Raw genomic sequence first — 23,893 nt, forward strand, 5'->3', positions numbered from 1 at the left:
AAACTTTTTTTTTCCCCCCAAACATCCCTAAAGGTAGAAAATAATAAATTGAATATACCCTGGGGTCTGGTGGCATAGCCCCAATTTATCAGCCACAATTTTGAAATTTCTTTGAAGAGTAAGACTGGATCTTTTAAAAATTCAAATGAATTTTATTCTACTGCATAATATGTTTACTTAATATAAATATAGTGTTTAAAATTGCCCGTGAGTAAAATGGAGGTGCCATGTTCTTGTTGTGGCTTTATATATACCATGGTATATCACTGTGCATTTTTGATAGGTATTGCTCCCCACATTCCAAATTGTGTGATTTTTTTTTTATAAAAGTGGCAGTGAAATTTATGGTAATATATGATATATTGAATCATATGAATTCATGTGTTTTGATCAGCTGAGACATTAGTTTTCCTTTTTGCCTAAAAAATTTTACTGAAACTTTTACACAGTAGAATCTATTTAGATCTACTGATCAAGCATCCTACCTACACCCCATCCTCATTACGTTGCTCTCATCCAAGAAATAGAGGCATTTGAAATGTTTCTGAAACCGTAAAACTTATAAATTCTTTAGTCTATGATAGGCAGCTCTAGTTTTGTTCCTCAAATCTGACAAAATTGTCAAATCTGACTGGGAGAAATAAAAGAGATGATAAATTTATTTATTTTAATAAAAACCATATTTAGAAACCCAAATGGAATCCAAATGACCATAATTGGAGTGGTAACAGTAGCATCAAGATGAAACTATTAAATTTTATTTTCTATTAATTTTATTCTATTGAAAAAGTATTCCCAATTTTGAGTCAGTCCACATATTTTGACCTTTGGATTTTGAGTTTTAATGAAACTAGGACTTGTTATCTCTATATAATTTTCTATAACTCACCTGCTGCAGCCATATAGGCTAGGGTTAAGGATCCAGATTCTAAAGCCTTTTTATGCGCCCAAATCCTGGATTGCCGCTTACTAGCTGTGTGGGCTAAGTAGGTTACTTAACTTCCATCTCTGCTTTCTTGTCTAAACTGGGGATAACAATAGTTCCTATCTCCTAGCAGTCAGTGAGAAAATTAATTCATTATATGTAAAGAGTTCAGAATATTTCCTGGTACAGAGTAAATATTATGTAAGACTTTGCTTTTATGAGTCCTCGGTTCTTATATAAAATAATACAAACGAGATTTATCACTACATTAAATAGAATGATTCCAATGATTACTGCATTGAACTTTTTCTCTTTCAAGAAGACAGTTCTTATTACTGTGGGGAAAAAAATGTGTGTGAAGCTTTTCAATAATAATTTTATTATTTAGTATTTCCTTGTGAAGTGATTCTTACTCTTAGTAATTTCCTTGCTCCCACCTGTGTCTTATAGGTTTATCTAGCTCACAAATCATAATCTTCCTCTCCTGACACACTGAAGAATGCACATTAACACTGCTGAAATTTAAATTCATGTGGAGAGTACTTAGACTGATAAAGAAGATTAAGTTGGAATACGTACAGACTCATCTCATGCAATCTAGTATTTGGTGGTAGAATAGTTCTCTACCTTAAACCAAAGGATTGTTTTAAACGCTCTTAAGTAGATCCCCTTCTATGATTTTGTGAGTTTTTTCATTCAAATGGGTTATATCTGGCTGTGTACTTTTTCACAACAGGGATTTGCTGTAGTACAGATTTATCCCATATGACAGGTCAGCCCTGGCAGTAAAAATTAAATCAAAGAATCGGTAATATAAATGCCAACAAACCCCTCCTTCATGAAAACAACTGCTGTGTGTTTAAGAAATATTAAATAAAATCAAATATGATGACTGTTGGCAATCTTCTGCTGATGCAGATATTCCTTTAAAGAGCTATAAAAACCAGAATCTTCTTCCACTAAGACACAAAGAATTTCCAGAGCTTGCAATTTCTTCCTGAAATAATATAGTATAAAAACAAATCCTAATTTAAATATTCATATCTTCATTTTATTTAATAGTATGCTACTGTGACTATAGACATTATACTTTTAATGCTCTGTGATGTCTCTTCCTGTTTTATAACAGCTAAAATAAGAGCTACCTTTGAGAGTCATATTATGAGGCATTGTTATGAGGCTCATATTTTCTGTCTTTGAAAGATGTGTTCTTGTACTAATAATGACAACACATTGAGACTCAGAATAAGTACCTTCTCCAATGCACAAGCCACATTTTTTTTTTAAAATTAGGAAATAATCCACTGGTCAAGGAGATAGACATCAAAATCCAAACCTACCTTCAAACAATCTTGATCTAACATCCCTATAGAACTGAAGTAGAAGAGACAAAACATGATATTTAGCACAACAATAACACAAAAACCTGCAGTATTTAATTTGGTCCCTGAACTTCCTGAAGATCAAGAAACATCAGCTGAGATTCAACAGTTAAAGGGTACTGCCAATAAATACACCTAGGATAATGGAAATGTATTTCACAGAGTTGTCATTTTGACTAGAAACATCTAAGAAATGAGCTCCTTTTAAAAGTGCCCTCAGAAAAGAAAAAAAAATTCATCTCCTTTAAATAGCACATCCAACAGTTCCCCTTTATTAGTTTGGAAGAGAGAAAAAGAAACATTCAACAAATTATCATAGTACATTGAAAAGCTAACATTATATCCTTTCCCTCTTCCCCTTGCTTCCCACACACCCACACATACACATACATACACATACACACAAACATACATAAAACACACATCCATGAGCACATACACTCATATGTGCAAACACACACTACAACCAAAAGTTTGTTGTGGCTTTTTTTTACAAGGGGTCTATCTGGAGAATAGGACGTGTTACTGTACCAGCTGTCAATTATGCTAGAATCCAGGAGACATTAAATAATAAAGGATATCCTAATATTTTATAGAAACTGTTTTTCTCCTTAAAGATTAGATGTACTAATGAAATTCACTCCATGCAAAAACTACTTTCTTTGTGAGAAGAAAATGTTATAGGACCTTTTTTTTTATTGCTTTTACTTAAAAATGATGATAATGGTTTTTCACACAAAATTAAAGAAACAAACAAGGAAGCAGTTTCAATTGAAAGGTACTTCAAGCAGAAGGAGGATCATTTGGAAGGAGCACAGATTCCAATCCCAGTTGTCACTTACTAGCTATGGAATCCATATCAGGCAATTTTACCTCTCTGATACTCGGGGAAATGTGACCTAAGCTACCCAAGGTATGTTGGTCCCTGTGGGACAGGGTTGGACACATAACCCATGCAGGGCCTTCGGTGATTAATGGCGACCTTAGAGGTAGGAGGCCTTTCTTCTGAGATTTAAAGTCGTAAGGACCATCTAACCCTGTAACTATTAAGGGCCCACTTAGGTGCCCTGTGGAGAGATCCTTAATAGACCACAATTTATGACAAGGGAGACAAGAATATACAAGGGGGTAAGGACAGTCTCTTCAATAAATAGTGCTGGGAAAACTGGACAGCTACATGCAAAAGAGTGAAACTGGACCGCTTTCTTACATCGCACATAAAAATAAACTCAAAATGGATTAAAGACCTAAATCGAAGACCTGAAATCATAAAACCGCTTACAGAAAACATAGGCAGTAATCTCTTGGACATCTGCCTTAGCAACTTTTTTTGAATATGTCTTCTGAGGCAAGGGAAACAAAAGCAAAAACAAACTAAGGCCATCTACTGAATAGAAGAAGATATTTGGAAATGAAGTATCCGATAAGGGGTTAATATCTAAAATATATAAAGAACTTATATAACTCAACACCAAAGGAAAAAAAAAACTCAAAAGAAAAAAAAATAACTCCATTAAAAAATGGGCAGAGCACTTGAACATTTTTTCCAAAGAATACATACAGATGGAAAACAGATGTTCATGAAAAGATGCTCAACATTACTAATCATCAGGGATATCCAAGTCAAGATCACAATGAGGTACCACTTTCCACCCATCAGAATGGCTAGACTCAAAAAGACAAGAAATAACAAATGTCGGTGTGAATGTGGAGAAAAAGGAACCCTTGTACACTGTTGGCAGAAAGGTAAATTGGTGTAAACACTGAAGAAAAGAGTATGGAAGTTCCCCCAAAAATTAAAAATAGAAATACTATATAACGAGTAATTTCACTACTGAGTATTAAAGAAAAAAAATGGGGCGCCTGGGTGGCTCAGTCGGTTAAGCATCTGCCTTCGGCTCAGGTCATGATCCCAGAGTCCCGGGATCGAGTCCCGCATCGGGCTCCCTGCTCAGCAGACAGCCTGCTTCTCCCTCTGCCCTTCACCCCACTCGTGCTCTCTCTCTCAAATAATTAAATAAAATCTTTAAAAAAAAAGAAAAAAGAAAAAATCCACTAATTCAAAAAGATGTATGCACCCTTATGTTTATTGCAGCATTATTTAAAATGGCCAAGATATGGAAGCAACCCAAGTGTCCACAGACAGATGGATAAAGAAGATGTGGTATATATATATATAATATATATATATATGGAATATTACTCAACCATTAAAAAAAAGAATGAGATCTTGCCATTTGTGACACATGGATGGACCCAGAGGGTATTATGCTGAGTTATGTCAGAGAAAGACAAACACCATATGATTTCACTTATATGTGGAATCTAAAATACAAAACAAAAACAGAAACAATATCATAACTATAAAGAAAAAAATGGTGGATGCCAGAGGGGGCAGGTGTTGGGGTGAGTAAAATAAGGTGATGGAGATTATGAGGTACAAACTGCTAGTTATACAATAAATAAGTCATGGGGATTAAGAGCACAGCATAGGGAATATAGTCAATAATATTGTAATAATATTGTATAGTGACAGATGGCAACCACATGTACTGCTGTGAGCATAGCATAATGTGTAGAATTGCTGAATCACTATGTTGTACACCTGAAACTAATATAACATTGTAGATCAACTGTACTTCAATAAAAAATAAATAAATAGAGACAACAAGGAGGAGAGCTAAGAGGAGGGAGGGGGGAGTCCTGATGAGCTGATTGCAGCTCCTGGTCAACAAGTGGCGAAATAGGCCTCCTCTGCACTCTCTGGGTAAATTAACAGAGGGGTGAATGGAGGTTAAATTGGCATTTCTATCACCTGCAACTGAAGACTAACATAAGAAAAACTATCTTTTTAAATTCTAGGAATAAATAAAGTATCTAGGACAGTACACAGAAGGTATTCAACAATGTTAATAATTATTATCATTACTATTAAGATAAAAGGGTGATCCTCTTCTCTTTTACAAAAGGTCTTAACTGCCTTCTGAATACTGTTTAATTTTGTTAAATTCAACAATAGTTATTTGTAATGAAGCCTATTATCCCATAAACTGAGATCCTCAAGAGCTGAAATGATCTCTTCCCATATATAAATCCTGAGTATCTAATACAGTGCCTTATTTACAGTAGATGCTCAAAAATTTGTTGTTGATAATGTATGGAATTAATTTCTATTCCTGTTAGCTAATATCCACATAACCACAAACACTAGACCACTCCGGTGAATTTTCAAGAGCTGTTAAAATATAATGCACTGTAAGGAAGAGATTTACTTTTCCATATATTTAAAGAAAGTCTTTTATATTCTAATCCAGAAAATAATAATTGTTAGGAATTGAAGTGTTTTTTAAATAGTTTTGAGGCTTGGTATTGCTTATAAAACATGGAAACTTAAAAAATAAAAGGATAAAGGATTTTTAAAACAGGAAAGTCAAAGTGGATAAACAGCCTTTCTGTAGCATGTGAAGGTAAATTCAATATCAACAGCTTTGAGAACAATGAGAAACTTTTCTCTCTGTAAGGAGAACTTTGATGACCTGAGATTGAAAATACCAGCAGAATTTATCCTACAATCATTTCCTGGGGCTTGCATCTCTCCCTCAGATCACAATAGATCACTTTGTAACTCAGACTCAAGCTATACTTCAGTGGATGTGCCTGATATGTCAATAACTTCATAACTCCTTTATTATGCATTATAAATGAATACTTTTAATTTTAGACATCATGCTGGAAGGAGATGGCTTTTAAAGGATTCCCCCTAACACCAAGGCAGGATTTTGATTTGGAAATGGAGCCATATCTTCTCCAGTAATATCTTCCTTTTAATAATGCTTACCATTTATTGAGGACTTTTCTCGACCAGGTGCTCTACTAGTCACTTATTCCTTTTATCACGTCTAATCCCCTTGACAATCATGTGAGGAAAGAATCCCTATTTCACAGATTTAAAAAATAGAGAGTTGAAGGCACTTACACAAGGGCAAACAGCTAGTAGATGGGGAAAAAATACTACAGTTCAAATTCACACCTGATTCCACAGTCAATGCTCTTTACTGGCTCTATGGAAATTGCCGTCAGCAAAACTTCACACGGGCAAAAAAAAAAAAAAAAGAGAGAGCCACATTGTGGTTGAGACCGTTTGCTAAACCTCAAATATTATGCTACTAGATCTCTCCTTTTCTTCTCGATCATAGATACCCAAAAGTCTGATAAAATTTCAATAGCTGAGGTTTATGTTATTTTCACATGCCCTTAGTACTACACCATGTGAGTGTTTCAGGTAAACTAAATCATAATACCTAACATTTACCCAGTGCTTACTTGGTGCTAGGGACTCTGCTCAGCACCTCACATGCATATATCGACATACTTATATGTAGGTGTAAGTATATATGTAAAATAGGAATATATAAGGGTACATACATGTATATGCCTATGTAATCTTCACCTTACTCCTATGAGAAATGTTCTGTTATGATCCCCAACTTACAGGCAAGGCTCAGAGAGATTATGTAACTTGCCTGAGGTCACACAGCTAATAAGTGAGAGATGGGGATTCATCCCCAGGAAACATGGCTCTGGAACACACCCAAAACACTTTCTAACAATGGCGCTTCCCAAGTCACTGATTGGAAAACTTAGAACTTAGAACTTTCCAGTAAAAGTAAGCAAAATGTCCATAAGACTTATGGTACTTCTAGGACTAATAGAGTTTAGATGGAGAAACACTGATAATAAGGTCCACCCAGGGCCTCCACGGAGGCCCTGCTCTGCCTCGCTCCTCACCCATATTCCATCTTGCTATTATTGCATGTTCTCCTTTCCTGGCTCCTTTGTGATGAGTTGCTTCAAAAATGATGACCCTTTCCCAGAGCACTCACTTCTTTTGACCCATCAATGCCCTTTCCCCCTCCTGCCTTGCCTGTATGCTTCCTGAGTGCCAAACCCTGAACTTCTCCCCTGGCTGCAGCCCAGCATACCCCTTTCCCTGTGCACCCCACATTCACTAGAGGAATAAGCTTGTATCATGTTATACTTTGTTTTATTCATTTCTCCAACGGTTTAAAAAATATGTTCCTTGGGTCCAGCAATCATTACGTCTTGGAACTTTTAGCATCACACACACTACCTGATATATTTTGAGCACATAAAAAATATTTTTTGTTAAATTTTTAATTCCCTAAATTCTCCATGGAGCATTCACATATATTTGTTTAGGATCAAAATATTTCAGAAATAATCAGAAAATATAATAAAGGCTCACATTTTATTTTTTTGGCAGTCTAAACCCCCCAAATACTCAAAAGAATTTTTCATTTTCTCCAAACTGGTTCATCTTTAACAGTAGTGGGTAAATGTTAGATTGTCATATAAACAATATGCCCTTACGTTTAAAGATGTGATTATTTTCCTGAAAACTGAGCATTTTACCTATACCTACAAAAATTTTAAAACTCTAAAATAAGTTATAAGAAGCATTTTAAATGAAAGCAAAAATCATTACCCTATTTTAAATTACTGAATGTATCTGGTTGGATATTTTTTAAGTAAATGCATCTAAATATACGCACGTTCAGTGGCAAAAAAAAAAAAAACAACAACAAAATTCGTCACAAACTCAACAAATATTCCTCTTCCTCCCTGTCTCTCTTCCCTGCCTCTTCATCACTTTCCTCTGTTCCCGCCCTTCTTCAAAATTTTTTTTTTCTGATATGGATACTTGTGTTCTTTGCCCTGTGAGTTACCTGGCATTTTTCTGACCTCCCACGGGGTTAATTCATCAAGCAATTTGAAACACTCTTCCCTCTATTTCACTGTAATTGAGAGAGCAACAGGTTTGCCCTAAGACAATGAACAAGAGGAGAAAAGAAAAAAAAAAAAAAAAAGACCCCTTGGCCTCAGTCTAGTTTTGAGTTCCAGCTCTCACAGTAGGAACTGTGTGACCTTGAAAAATTAAGTAACCCTCTCTTCATCTTTTTAATGATATTAAAATAAGACAGCCCTCACTGGGGTTGTCATGAGAAAAGAATAAGATTAATTATTACTTCTTAAAAACATTAAAATATTCCTACTATATTTATCCCAGATCTGGAGCGTGCCCTGGGAAATAGCATCCTGGGAAATACCAAATTTCTAATTTCCCTAATTTCGTAATTTCACACTAATGTTCAGAGAAAGGCATGCAATTTGGAATAACTGAAGCCCAGGGCACACTGTGTGTATGGAAAGGGGCTGTGGTGTCTTGGAATGAGAGCAGGCAGACTGGGTCAGGCGAAGGAATAAACCAAATAAATCTGTGTTTTAGAAAGGTAACCCAGAAGTGTATACATTGGAAAGTGATGAAGGCATTTTACAGGACCAGTATAATCTCTGCATATGAAAAGAGAAATTGGTAATCCTGTAACATTCCCAAGACGAGTTATGGTAGCCCAACCTCAGGGTGACTATCTGACCCAGACACAAATCTGATCACTAGACTGACATTAAACCCCTTTCCTGTTACATACTTTGTTTAGACTTTCCCTGCCTTCACCTCCCCAAGACTACGCCCGTCGTCCTGTTCTTCTCTATTTTAGCTAATGACCCGGCTTCCTAATCCAAAGCAAGAGTTTAGGCCACATGCATGGACCCCTTTAACCTCCTACCCTCTCATCTCTGTGTTTTTACGGCTACATCAAGTCTCATGTCCTCTCCTACAGTCTCAAAGGAGGTCTTCTCTCTCCTTCCCAAGGCAAATCCCGTCACCTGTCCTTCAAATCTGAGTCATTCCTGCTTCCGGGAAAATCTTGCTGTGCTATTTATTTTCTCCCTTGTTCTTCAGCCTCTCCCTGCCTATAATTTCTTCATGCTGCCCAAATTATAATATTTAAGCCTCCCTTTCCATGGTTTCTCCAGGTCAGCATCTCCACCTCCCACAATTCCTCTCTGTTTTCCGTTACAATCAAGTTGCACCAAAAAATATATTTATTTATTTATTTATTTATTTTATATATTTTATATATGTGTAAGATTTGGGGAACCTGGGTGGCTCAGGTGGTTAAAGCGTTTGACTCGGTTTTAGCTCAGGTTGTGATCTCAGGGTTGTGAAATTGTGGAGTCTGCTTGGGACTTTCTCTCCCTCTACCCTCCACCCACCTCACCACCCACCCCTCCCATGATCTCAAGCACACACCCTCTCTCAATAAATTTTTAAAAATATGTAAGAATCATGGTCTCATTTGCTCACTTTAAATTCACTCACTTTTTTTGGAAAAAAAATGTTTTTCTTATTATAAAAGTAATACATGCTTATTATATAGGAAAACATAACTTTTTTTAATTACCCACAATCTCATAAGGGATAAAACTCATTCACCTCATGAGTAACTTACTTCCAACTTCTTTTTTATATGTCATATTCACATATATGAAAGGAGTATAGAAGTATAAAATTGGGATCATTCTTTTGTAATGTTTATTTTTTTTAATTTTTTGTTATGTTAATCTCCATACATTACATCATTAGTTTTTGACGCAGTGTTCCATGATTCCTTGTTTGTGCGTAACACCCAGTGCTCCATGCAGAACGTGCCCTCTTTAATACCCATAAAATCGGGATCATTCTGAATATACAAGTTTAAAATACTGCTTTTTTCCACTCAACGTCACATTGAAAGCACTATGTCATCAGATTCCACTGTTTACTTAATGCTTTTCTTACAGATGGAGACATAAAGAAGGAACAATTAATTTTAATGAAAGAGTTAACTCGAGCTTCCATTGGAAGCTTAAAAAGTCCAAATGAAGCATAATATGCAAACCCCATAGCTAAAATACTTTGCCACATTATTTCTTTATGTTTCTCTCCCCCACACTATACTAAAACATTCTATAGATTTGAAATCTTGTTCATCTTATATTCCCATATCTAGCATTCTATTTGGCACAGGATGATACCTAATCAAATTTGGTGAACAAATTAATAAACGAAGCTGACGGGCTTGCAATTAGAAAAGCTATTTATAACAGTTTACTTTCCAACTAGATGCCAAACAATTTAATAAGCCACAGAAGGTGCAGGCCATTAATATCTAATGTCCACAAATAGGGAGAAAATATAAATCATCATTCTATTTTCCTTGTTTATCCTCAGTTAAAAGGTATGTCTCCCAATCTTCTTAAATAGTTTATTTTTGGTATCCACGAGACACACCTATCAAGTGTTAGCAGAATTATCAACAAGAAAATCTCAACTTTCAGCAAGTTATAATGTGAGAATTGAAAGTGGGCAATGTCTAAACTGGATCCTGATTTGGAGGAAAAGTAAAAAAAAAAAACAAAAAAACTATGATCATTCAAACTTTTCAGCTATCATCTGATCCTCTTTTAAACCAATAATGACAGACTATATAAATAGAAGTTGCATGTATTTTGAGAGAAAACATCCAGTGTTCGAGTAATGTGTTTTTGGTTGGTGATAATATTTTTTAATCTTGATGTATCTGGTTTCTACTCAAATTACCACAAACTCAGTGACTTAAAAGAAAATGCATTTATTATTACACAGTTTCTGTGGGCCAGGAGTTGGCATCGATTGGTCCTCTGCTCACGGTCTCACAGACTGCAATCCAGGCATTGGCCCAGCTATGCTTTCTTGCTGGTTATCAGCCAAGGGCTGCTCTCAGCTCCTGGAGGCCTCCAAAGTTCCTTGGCATGTGACCCTCTCACAACATGGCTATTTGCTTCTTCAAGGCTAGCATGAGAATTCCTCTGACCTCTAGATGCTCTTTTAGAGCTCACTTGATTAGGTCAGGTCCACTCAGGATAATCTCCCTTTGCATTCAAGGTAATCTAATTAGGGACCTGAATTATATCTGAAATTTCCCTTCTACTTTGTCATAAAATGTAACCTAATCAAGGGATTGATATCCCATCATATTCAAAGGTCCTCATACTCAAGGCGAAGTGATTACAGTTGACCCTTGAATAACATGGGTTTGAACTGCGTGGGTCCACTTACAAGCTTTCTTTTTAAAGAGTTGATAGCAAAGGTCATAAGGCATTTACTTACAACTTCTGCCCCAGTCTCCATGGACCAAATCCAAGGCTACTAGTTCAGAGGTCACGCCTGCTGCCCTGAGTACTGGGGAGGTCCACCGAGGCTGTCAGCAGCCTCTGGAGGCCCTGGGAGGCAGGGCTTCGGGTCACCCCATGTGCCAACGGGATGGTCAGGTCAAGTTAGGGGTGGGGGCAGGAGGCTGGGCTGAAGTGTTAAAAGGTGCCCAGAGAAACAGCACTATTCAGGGAGCCCCATGTGCCCCCCCCACCACCACTCCTCTGTGCACCAGGCTCCAGGGCTATGCAAGGATAGCCGTGGCCTTGGGCCCCTCCCAGGCCAGGCCTGGACCCTTCCCCATGCCTGTGTCCTGGTGCCATGGCTTCCTCAAGGCCAATGCACACACAGGTAGCCAAAACTGTTGATGGCCAAAGGCCAGTTGTTCATCTCCAAGTAGATGGAGGCAGCTCTACTATACCTTCAACAGGCCATCCCCACTCATGGGCTTCCCAGAAGCCACCACTGCTGAGCCAAGGCCACTAGGATGCAGAACACAGTGATCCCAGGGCCAGGGCCCCACCACCAACGCTGCTGTTCTCCCAGGCCCAGCAACCCCTGCCCTGGCCAGCTGGCCTATATATTACTTTTTTTCAATAAATATACATACAGTACTCTAAATATATTTTCTCTCCCTTATGATTTTCCTTTTTTTATTTTATTTTATTATGTTATGTTAGTCCCTCATGATTTTCTTAATAATAGTTCGTTCTCTCTAGCTTCCTTTGTTATAATATATAATACATGTAACATACAAAATATGTATTAATCTACTGTTTATATTATCAGTAAGGCTTCTGGTCAACAGTAGACTATTAATTAAATTTTTGAGGAATCGAAAGTTTTATGTAAATTTTTGACTGGGGTCAGGGGAGGGATCTCTAACACCCCTCTCACCCCCTTGTTGCTCTATTAACTGTATACAGGATATGTGTCCCTGGCATTGGAATCCTTGGGGGCCATCTTAGAACCTGCCTACCATACTAAATAACCTAACTGTCCCACAAATGACTGTATATACACAAAGCCCTCAGTCACCCAGATCAGTCACTTAAAAAACAACCACAGTTAAAAATTACCAACCGCAGGGGCACCCGGGTGGCTTAGTCGGTTAGGTGTCTGACTCCTGATTTAGGCTCAGATCATGATCTCAGGGTCCTGAGATCAAGCCCCGCATCCGGCCCGGCACTCAGCAGAGAGTGTGCTTGAGAATCTCTCCCTCTCTCTCTCCCTCCTTTTCTGCCCCACTCCCCATGCTCTCTCTCTCTCAAATAAAATCTTTAATAAAAAAAAATTACCAACCCCAAATATTGAATCTGTGTTACGATTGAAATTGACACTCAATTTTAACTTCATTTTGTGGAAAATGAGATTTAAACTCGAGCTATTGTAACAACTGCTTTTGCTTAAATGCCTAACCCCAGTTGTTAGTACCTGGATGTCATGACAGATGGAGGAGAATGAAACAAAAACAGCAGCTGTTTCCCACTTGCAGCTGCAGGAGTGTGACATGGATCAGATGGATTAGCAGGCAAGCTGGTTGGTGAGGCAGATAGCAGTGATGTTGATTAAAAAGTCCAGGAGTGAGAAGTTTGCTATAACAAATATATCTTACTGACATAAAATTTTCATAGGACAAGGTATTCAAAATTCTAACAGATGGTCACTAGAGGAAAAGGCACAATTAAATCTACTAGAATATATTTTTAACCAAATCTTTTAGGTAAGTGAGACACATTTATGAATATACTTCACACTGATATTCTCTCAGATATTTCAAGACCACGGACGCATCTTTGTTCAGCCTGCTCTGATACATGATAAATACCTGCCATCACTCCAGCCGTCCCTCAAATGACATGAAATGACATGATGTTATGCCCCTCACTGCCATTTCTACTCTTTTCTCAAAGGTAACCTGCTTTCCCATATCCCTCTGAAGTATGGCATGTGAAGTTTATGTTTTCCATATTTAACTTAGCTAATAGAAGATAAATCAGGGCTATCACCTTTCTTATTTTAGATCAGTGGTTTGCAAACTTTGGCAAAGCATTAAACATTTTAGTAAAAATGCACATTTCTGTACTCAAATCCACAGGCTATGATTAATTCCTTTAATCTGGGTAGAGCCCCTTGAATGTGCATTGTTCAACACCCTTGATGATTTGGATTCAGGTGAGCCATAGACCACTGTTTGAGAAACCATGTCTATAAAAATCACCGAAGATTCCATCAGCTCTTTTGGGATCCTACCACAGACTGACACCTAATGAACTTCCTGTTCACTGAGCCCCCCAGGATTATTATTATATATATGAAGTTTCAATAAAGCAGTACTTCTAAATGCTATATATATATATATATATATATATATATAGAGAGAGAGAGAGAGAGAGAGAGAATGTAGAAATGCAATGCAATGAGAACCCTGTAGAGCAAGTCTGAGGAAAGGTTCCAGAGAAGGCACTCTTCCTCATCAAGGGCAGTCCAGCCAGCACATTGTCCACAGGTCTCCAGGATAATCCCTCAACTCCACGCCCTGCCACCCAAGTGAGTTCCCCTTTGGTAAGTACTTGGGCTTCACTACACCCAAGGCGGTGATAACAGAATCTTAAAAAGAATATAAGAGAACCACAGAATTAGTGAAATATAATTGTTCGATATGCCCTGTAATATACAGGTAAAAAAAATATAAGTGATTTTTAAAATGTCATCTAAAATAAGACTAAATATTAACAATCCAGTTAAAACGCATTTTTTTAAAGTTTTTTTTTTAATTATTCTTCAAAAGCATCATCGAGAGGACTTACTCTACAGAATTCTACAGAAACTAAGTTGCCTATTCTACAAAAGCATCAGCTAAAGAAATCTGGCATTCCCAATATACACAACTGGAAAATAAAAGTTTTAATCTCCATGACAAGAGTGTTCAGACACACACACACAATTTAGAATCAATTTAAATGAGTCAATTCATAATTTTAAAAACTAAATTAAAAGATAATAATTTGTTCAATGTTTTTAGCTGCTGTCCATCTTTTTTTACTTTTCCTTTTAAACTAAAGAAAAGGATTGCTCTAGTTCAATGACAACAGTATAGATACTTCTAAATGCTATTGGAGACATAGTTATTTTAAAAGCACCTGAGTGAAAACCTTTGTTGATCAAGGTATTTTCAAGTTTCTCTTAAAATAATTCAGTAAAAATAGAAGGGTGAAAATAATAGATGCAATGGGTGAATAACCACAAAATTATGGCTATGAACGAAGCTTAATGTCCAAAACAGATCTTGAATAGAGCTGGAAAAGCAGAAGTCAAGAGAAGGTCACGTACTATTTGTGCCTCAGTTGTTTGGTTTGCTTTTAATCATATATCTTGGAATTGTTTTCTGATCTTGTTTTAATGAGATTGTGTTTTGCTGCTCTTGTGTGGTGGAACACTTTCAACATAGCTAAATTTGTAGTTTTCTCTAGAGAGGACCTTTTCAAGCTAAGATGAACAGAGACCAACACTGGCCCCCTTCATCTTCTACCTCTGAACTTCTCAGTGACAGAGGTATATGTGGATAAGGTGATGACCCCTGGCTGCAGTGTATTTGAAAAATTACCATCAGCAGATGCATGTCAGGCACACAGAATAAAACTACCATCTACTACATAAGAATATGTTTGCATTTAATGGTGTATCTTGTTAATGAAACTCATTATTATGTTTCTCACATATATTTACCATCTCCTTTTTTTTGTTCTAAACTCATCTATTTGCTCAATATGTCATTTTTTTGTTTCTGAATCTTAAAACCATATTTAAAAAATCTCTTTAAAAAAATTAGAGAACCAAAGAATTACTGAAATATAAAGTCAAATTTCACAGTCAAGAGAACCAAGCTAAATAAGAATGCACAGAATATTCACAAAAAAGCATGGCTACTTTTTCATTTCATTTCATTCATTCATTCATTCAACAACTCTCCTACCTATCTTAGATCCATCTTTGAAAAGCTTTCAAATTAATCTTCCTAACACAAACTTTAATTATGTATTTCGCTTTTCAAGAGCTCACAATAAGTCTCTCCCACTTCATTACCTCAACTTCCCTAGCACCTAATATTACATGGTTGGGAACCAATAGACATTAAGTCAGTATTTGTTGAAAGTTTGAGATAGATTCACTTCACTTAAATTGTTCTTCCTTACTCTGAAGGCTTTCTATTTCCTTGCTCCAGCAAGCCTTATTTTCCACCATTGCCCCAAGAAAACCAGGCAATTTATCTTAAAAGCCCCATGCTTGTTCCATGCCATTGCTCTGGACTTCTTATAGAATATGTGGTTCAGCACACCTATAAATATTACACATGTCTCATTAATATTTACATTATAAATATTATATAAATATATACACATCATATTTATACATATGTAGTAACATATATATGACCGTGTTCTGCATATCTAACATATTCTTTCTGATTCCATAGCTGCCAGGTCATATCTCCATATGGCACTCTTAGTTGTAGCCAGGGAAGTAAACAAAATATTTGCCACAAAAATGTGATATATTCTTTATTCATTCATGAATGCATTATCCATTTATTCCCTTGCTCAATATTCATTCATTCCGACAAATACTTCTTGGGTATCTGCCAGTGCCAAATAATGCGTTTAGGATTAGAGAGAGTGATGGTAAGGAAAACAGAAATAAGCTTGCCCTCTTAAAGCTTAGAGAAAAAGGGAACACTAATCAACTCATTCAAAAAGTCAACAGCTATAATACATGATGAGTGCTAAATAAGGAAGAGCATAGGAAACAAGAGCACCCTAACAAGGGAATGTGATCTAGTGAGGGGTTAGGTGGCAATCTACTGAGACTTCTCTAAGGAAGTGATATTTCAACTGAAGTTTGAAAAATGAGTAGGGTAGGTGGAGGTAATCTTCTGAAGCAGTAGGAAGCCTCAGAGATAAGGGCTTTTTAAAGCTGGAGAGAGAATGGAACATATTCAAGAAATCAAAGGAATCCAGTATAGACAAAATATCACCTGAAAAATAGTGGCACAACTCATCATGGGCTGGAATGATGGAGGCTTTTTTTGGTCTTTATTATAAGAACAATGGTAGACCATTATAAACTTTAAAATAGGGGAGTGAGAACCATCCCTGGCTGCTGTGAGAACAGATTAGAATGGGAAGAGAAGTCTTAGAAGGCCGTGATGGGGCTTGCTCAGAGCAGTCAGGGAGAACCAGGAAGGGCAACACAATCTGCATAGGAGAAACACTTGTTTCTCGTAGGAGGTGGTGCTTGAGCTAATTGTCTTGTGAGAAGTAGGAACTGGTCAATAAGATAATGGAGAGATGGGTATTCCAGTCTCTACTCAATCTGCTTGATCATTCCTTTCTTATTGACCCTCCTTTTCCTCTCTGCTTTTGACTATGTCCCTACACTTTGGATTCCGCTTACTTACCTTTAATCACAACATCCATTTGCTTTCTCATTGATGGGTAGACTTCCTAGATACTGAAATCTTTCTTTCTGCCTCCCTCTAAAATATTTATGCATTTAGTCTTTTGTTTATTCATGTGTTTAAGTTTTGTACTATGTATTAAATAATCTGTTAATTACCCAAAAAGTAAATGAATTATGAACAGTTGCAAGCCTTATAAAACTCAAAGTTCAGGGGCGCCTGGGTGGCTCAGTCGTTAGGCGTCTGCCTTCGGCTCAGGTCATGATCCCAGGGTCCTGGGATCGAGCCCCACATCGGGCTCCCTGCTCAGCGGGAAGCCGGCTTCTCCCTCTCCCACTCCCCCTGCTTGTGTTCCCTCTCTTGCTGTGTCTCGCTCTGTCAAATAAATAAATAAAATCTTAAAAAAAAAAAAAAACCTCAAAGTCCACTGAAGAAGAGGATGTTATAAATAGATTCATGCTTTCATTCAATGCATATTTATTAAATAGCTACTGTGTACTAAGCATAAGGATACCGTAGTGAAACAAAAAATGGTTGATCTCTTGGTACTTACCTCTAGTGAAGAAGATAAATTGTAACACATTAAGATAAGGGCTATTACAGAGACAGGAACAAAAAAGAAAACTGTTAATATCAAGAGGATAGAAGAGTACCCATTTTTGTTGAGTCTTAACAGACAAAAGAGAGTTTGCCGCTGAAATTGTGGAGGAAAGCCTTTTTAGACTGCGTGATGAGCATGTGAAGAATCTGAGTGGGAGTAGAGAAATTAAAAGTTGCAGAACCTTTAGTTTTCTGAAAAATAACTCTGAACTTAGTATAGAGTGGAGGATTCTCAAAAAAGAGGCTAAGCAGCAAGAAGACAAGTTAAAAGTCTGTAGTGAAAGTACGAGCGGAAAATACTGACATTTGGACTCTGAAGAGGTAACAAGCAGCACAGATGGAAAGAAAAGAGTGGGATCGTTCTGAGTTTCTGGAGCAGGTAGCAGGGCTCATTCACTGAGAATAAGACTACCAGACATGGACTGTGTTTGGGAGTCAAGATCACAGAATTCTCTTCTTTTTGCTTCTCTTATTCTTTTTTTTTAAATTTTTTTATTGTTATGTTAATCACCATATATTACATCATTAGTTTTTTATGTAGTGTTCCATGATTCATTGTTTGTGTATAACACCCAGTGCTCCATTCAATATGTGCCCTCCTCAATACCCATCACCAGGCTAACCCATCCCCCTACCCTCCTCCCCTCTAGAACCCTCAGTTTGTGTTTCAGATTCCATCATTGCTTCTCTTATTCTTTTGCTCACCCTGAAATGTTGGTACTCCCAGGACCTTCCTTGCCTTGTGATACATACAAAAATCAAACAGTAATTTTTATAAACAAACAGAAACAAAACACAAGTAGCGTAGGAAGAGGAATACCAAGAAGGTCATACTCTGTGGAGTTAAGTTATAAACTCTAATGTCCACTGCCTTGATCTTTCCTCATTTCAATGGAATCCAAGCACTGAATTTATACATATTTGGGGAGGGAGATGTGGTGGTGAAGTGTTCAGTTTCTGTGCTAGATATAAAAACCTAATGTTTACATCCCAGCTCCTCCATGTATGAACTGGTGACAACTTCTACAACCTACGTGTTTCTTTATTTGAAACATGGGATGACAAAACTTCCTTCATAAGACTGTGGTGAAGATTAAATAAAATACACCATGTAAACTGTCCCTAGCACTGTAAGGACCTCATAAAACATTAGTTAAAAATAATCATAGGGGTGCCTAGGTGGCTCAGTCGGTTAAGTGTCCGACTTGATTTTGGCTCAGGTCATGATCTCAGGGTCATGCGATCAAGCTCCGAATCGGACATGGAGCCTTGCTTAAGCTTCTCTCTTCTCCCTCTGCCCCCCCTCAAAAAAGAAAGTAATTACTTTCTTCCTACAATTCCCACCATTTCATTTGATCCTACAATTTCATCTGATCCTCACAAAAACTCTACAGGAGAGGTACTCATGTGATTTTTATTGTAACTATCATCCCCATATTTACTGGTCAGGGAACTGAGACACAGAGTTTTCAGGACTTGCCTAGAATCATACAGCTGGCAAATGCTGAAGCTGTAATTAGAACACAGGCAGCCTGGGGCGCCTGGGTGGCTCGGTTGTTAAGCATCTGCCTTCGGCTCAGGTCATGATCCCAGAGTCCTGGGATCCAGCCCCACATGGGGCTGGCTCCCTGCTCCGCGGGAAGCCTGCTTCTCCCTCTCCCACTCCCCCTGCTTCTGTTCCCTCTCTTGCTGTGCCTCTCTCTGTCAAATAAATAAATAAAATCTTAAAAAAAAAAAAAAAAAGAACATAGGCAGCCTGGCCTTAAAGTCAGAAATCTTAATTCTAGGAGATCCCGGCGTTCCCATAGGGATCCAGGAGATCCTTGCCTCACCTCCTGGTTCCAGCCTTGCTTAAGGGCCACTCTCCTCTACCATCCCTGTCCCACACTGCTTTCTCCTTTTTCTCAATTGTTTTCACTCATTGGCTCTACGGTGAAAATTCTAATTTAATAATTTATTCTTACATTTTTCTGTAATGGATGTAAGTCTTGTCTTGAGTGCAAGCCCTTGAGGCAGGGATTATATCCCGTCTTGGTATTCTCTTCAGTAACAGCTCTACGCCTGAGTATCAGTAAGCTCTCGGTAAATACTTGTGGGTGATTGATTCTCAGGCTTCAAGGCATCGCTACTGGAAGGAACAACAACTAGAGAGATTTGCATAAGGCCTAGTCACTCCTATTGAAGATTTCACATTAGCAAAAAATGCAGAGAGCATTTTTGCAGAGAGCATCAATGAATGACACAGAGCTCCACTCGCGAGAATATCACTCAAGAGCCCACACAGAAGAGGCAAAGCTCTTATAATATATGATGAGAAATGACCTAATCTTGTTCTTTTGGCTATTACTGTGAAGGTTACTTTTATAGTAAAAGATAGAGGCATATTTGAATACAATTTTGTAAAATAAGAATGTTTAGTTCTTTTCTCTTAATAATTATAGTTAGGACAATTTATTTTTTTAAGGTTTATTTTAGAGGGAGAGTGTGAGAGAGAGAGAGCATGGGGGGAGGGGGCCGGGGGGTGGGGAAAGGCAGAGGGAGAGGGAGAGAAAAACCCAAGCAGACTCTGAGATCATGACGTGAGCAGAAACCAAGAGTCGGACACTTAACTGACTGCACCACAGAGGCACCCCCAGTTAGGACAATTTAAAAGAGTAGTTATTGACTTGTGTCCTCATATTAAAATCAAAAAAGAATCATTGGTGCACTTAAAGCAGTTTGAGAAAAAATAAAATAAACAATTGCTATTTTTTAAAACAAAGTAATATATCTAAAATGAAAAGAATAAGGATTTTATAATAACAGTCCAAGTGCACTATTTGGAAAATAACAGTCTGAAAATAACAGTTCATTAAAGTAATTTTTGTTTAAAGTGCTTAAAAACTGGAGTCACAAAGACAGGCTTGAAAGTCAAATAAAATAAGTCAGATAAAAGAGTAAAAGTCAAAGTGGATTTTAGAAAAAATAATTTTTAAGAAGATCATCTGAAGGGAAATGAGTACTATGACATTTATATTTTTTAACTTAAGAATTATTAATTGGTGTTATTTGTCTCATTGTTGTTGCCAATACCCACATGGTTTCTAGAGAGCAGAGTGGCAGTTTTAAAACCAAATGTAATCTTAATTTCATTCATTTATCAACTTTAAGATATTTATGAGGGCTTGTGCAATTAAATTTGCAACAATATGGAAGTGAAAGACCATTTTCTTCCTGAAAAGAACTGGAAGATGAACCATGAGAGACGATGGACTCTGAGAAACAAACTGAGGGTTCTAGAGGGGAGGGGGGTGGGGGATGGGTTAGCCTGGTGATGGGTATTAAAGAGGGCACATTCTGCATGGAGCACTGGGTGTTACACGCAAATAATGAATCATGGAACACTACATCAAAAACTAATGATTTAATGTATGGTGATTAACATAATAAAAAAATCTGAAAAAAAAAAAGAATTGGAAACCTACTCAGAATGAGGAACTTCAGAGAGAGAATGCTTAATTGTTAAGTGCAGACTACGTTAACCTATAAATCCTGACAGGGAGATATGATTAAGGATATCCAAAGGACAGTTAAAAATTAGGAGCTGAAGTTCAAAGAAGAGTTCAAATATAGGAATAAGGATTTTAGAGTCACTGATGGAGAAGTAATGTCTAAATCTATGGGCTTAGATAAGACTACAAATTATGCATCATTAGATTGACTTTACCACATTCTTGAGCCGATAGGAGAGAATGTTGACCTTATTTTACTGGTTTCATATTCCTGGAAGAAAATAAACTACTGGGCGCCTGGGTGGCTCAGTTGGTTAAGCGACTGCCTTTGGCTCAGGTCATGATCCTGGAGTCCCGGGATGGAGTCCTGTATCGGGCTGCCTGGTCAGCAGGGAGTCTGCTTCTCCCTCTGACCCTCCCCCCTCTCCTGCTCTCTCTCTCTCTCTCATTCTCTCTCTCAAATAAATAAAATAAAATCTTAAAAATAAAAAAAGAAAAGAAACTACTGATGATAAAAATAATGCAGAAAAGAACTCACAAAGTTGTTCAGGATGAATGAGCCCTACTATTTCAATTATTAAAATTGGTGATAGTTATGAATTTTCAATCCTTTAGGAGTCTTTTGTTAATACAATCTTATAGCCTGTGTATCTTTTTCATAGAGAGTCACCAGATAAATAAAAATGAACACTACTAATCTCCACTAGGATAATAAGCACATACTTAAAAATTATCCTCTGTATGGCATTGTAACAGTCCCATGATTTTTTTAAAAGCTTTTTTTTTCCCTTTGATTAACATGTAGAGACATGAACTTTTAGTAAAGAAGTAATGAGGTGAATCTATTATGAAAGATTTCAAGCAAATCTCCTGAACAAAGATTCCAGCTCAAAGAAGCAGTTTACTTGTCTATTCAGTTAAATATGAAGTGATCCATTACTCAGTCAACACACATTCAATTATTCTCATAATGAAGTCAAATATATGAAATGAAACACACTGGAGAGGATTTTTTAAATTGTTATTATGATCTGTGAGTGAATATTGAAATCAATTTAGTAGATTAAAGCTGGTATTAAGAATAAAGAATACAGAGTAAAAATATTGGAATGCATTGACTGTCATAAGTCTAAGTATTGCTTGAAGATATTTTATGACATTTTCTGTGTGTGTGTTTGTGTGTATGTGTGTGTGTGTGTGTGTTAGAGAAAAAGAACTGGTCTTTTTCATTTGCATTTCTTACCAAAAAAGAGAGAGAGAGAGAGAGAGAGAGAGAAAGAAAAAAGAAAAAAAAAAAAAGAATTTAAAGGCCACTGCTTGTGAGGAATCAAGGAGAGAGGAGGGACATTGGTGTGTGGACGAAGAATAAACATTCCCAGTCCCCACAGAATATTCTCAGTCCCTTATAATCCACCAGGTCTTTGTGTTCTACTGCTTTCAACTTCACCACGTTAGGCTTGGTTGATGATTTTTACCCAAAACTATACCTTAGAGAATTGAATGTATTCAAACTGGATGTCAACCTTAATCAGATTCTGCATATACATATTTAATTCTCCATTTCATCTTTGTTAGCAGAGCTAAAGTGTACTGGGATTTGTTTCACACTCTTACCAATAATACTACGACATTATATCTGTTGAATACTAAAACACCTTAACAACTCTGAACTTTATTACAATATACTAAATATCTCTTATTGGCAAAGTGGTCTTCACGGACTTCAGAAAATAAAAAAGGGAGGGACTCAGAAGAAAGTTCAGACTTCCTGAATTTATCTCAGAAAAGGATAACTGATTTTTAAAAAGAGCATAAATACTCAAAATATGGCCTATATCTTTATTTATTTGAAAGAGAGAGAATGAGAGAGACAGAGAGCACATGAGAGTGGGGAGGATCAGAGGGAGAAGCAGACTCCCTGCCGAGCAGGGAGCCCGATGCGGGACTCGATCCCGGGACTCCAGGATCATGACCTGATCCGAAGGCAGTCGCTTAACCAACTGAGCCACCCAGGCACCCCGGGAGAGGAAGAATCTTAAGCGGCTCCATGACCAGTGCAGAGCCCAGTCTCATGACCCTGAGATCATGACCTGAGCCAAAGCCAAGAGATGGATGCTTAACTGATTCAGCCACCCAGGTGCCCCACTATCCTGACCATTTGAAATGCACAGTTCAGTAGCATCAAGTATACTCATACTGTTGAGCAACCATCACCACTATCCACCTCCAGACCTCTCTTTATCTTCAAAAACTGAAATTCTGTACCCATCAAATAATAACTGCCTATTCCTCCTACTCCCCTCCCTTGGCAACCCTTCCATTCAATTTTCTAGCTCTAAGTTTGGCCACTTTAGGTACCTCATGTAAGTGGAATTATACAGTATTTGTCTTTTGTAGCTGGCTTATTTTATTCAGCATAATTTTAAGGTCCATGCATGGTATAGCATATGTCAGAATATCCTTCCTTTTTAAGATTAAATAATATTCCATTGTATGTATATGCCACATTTTGTTTATTCTCTCATCTGTCCTTAGACACTTGGGTTGATATTTTTAAAATCAAAATATATTCATATATTGCATTTGCAAACACATATCAATATCTTAAGAATACATGTGGGACTTAACGCATATGTATTCTGTGAAAGGCTTTTGGATGCTATTTCTGGTTAAATGATTTTCTTCTCTAAAAAAACGATGTAATCTTGTAAAGAGTAATTGTAATCAGATTGATGTGAAAGGGTGGCTGGCCTGTATTAGAGCCAGATAAACATCCACATGTAGGGAAATAACCTATCTGAGCTGCACCTATAAATCTAGGGGAAAGTTAGAGGGACACCCTAGCCACCTGTGCATTAAGCTCTTATAAATACAGAGGAATATACATGTTTATATAAGTGACTAAGGAGAATGTTAGGTAAAGCTTTAGTTTGTTATATAAGG

This window comes from Eumetopias jubatus, unplaced genomic scaffold, assembly GCF_037043125.1.
Source record: "Eumetopias jubatus isolate StellerSeaLion01/CBP00866 unplaced genomic scaffold, mEumJub1_p1.0 scaffold_6, whole genome shotgun sequence".
NCBI classification, from domain to species: Eukaryota; Metazoa; Chordata; class Mammalia; order Carnivora; family Otariidae; genus Eumetopias; species Eumetopias jubatus.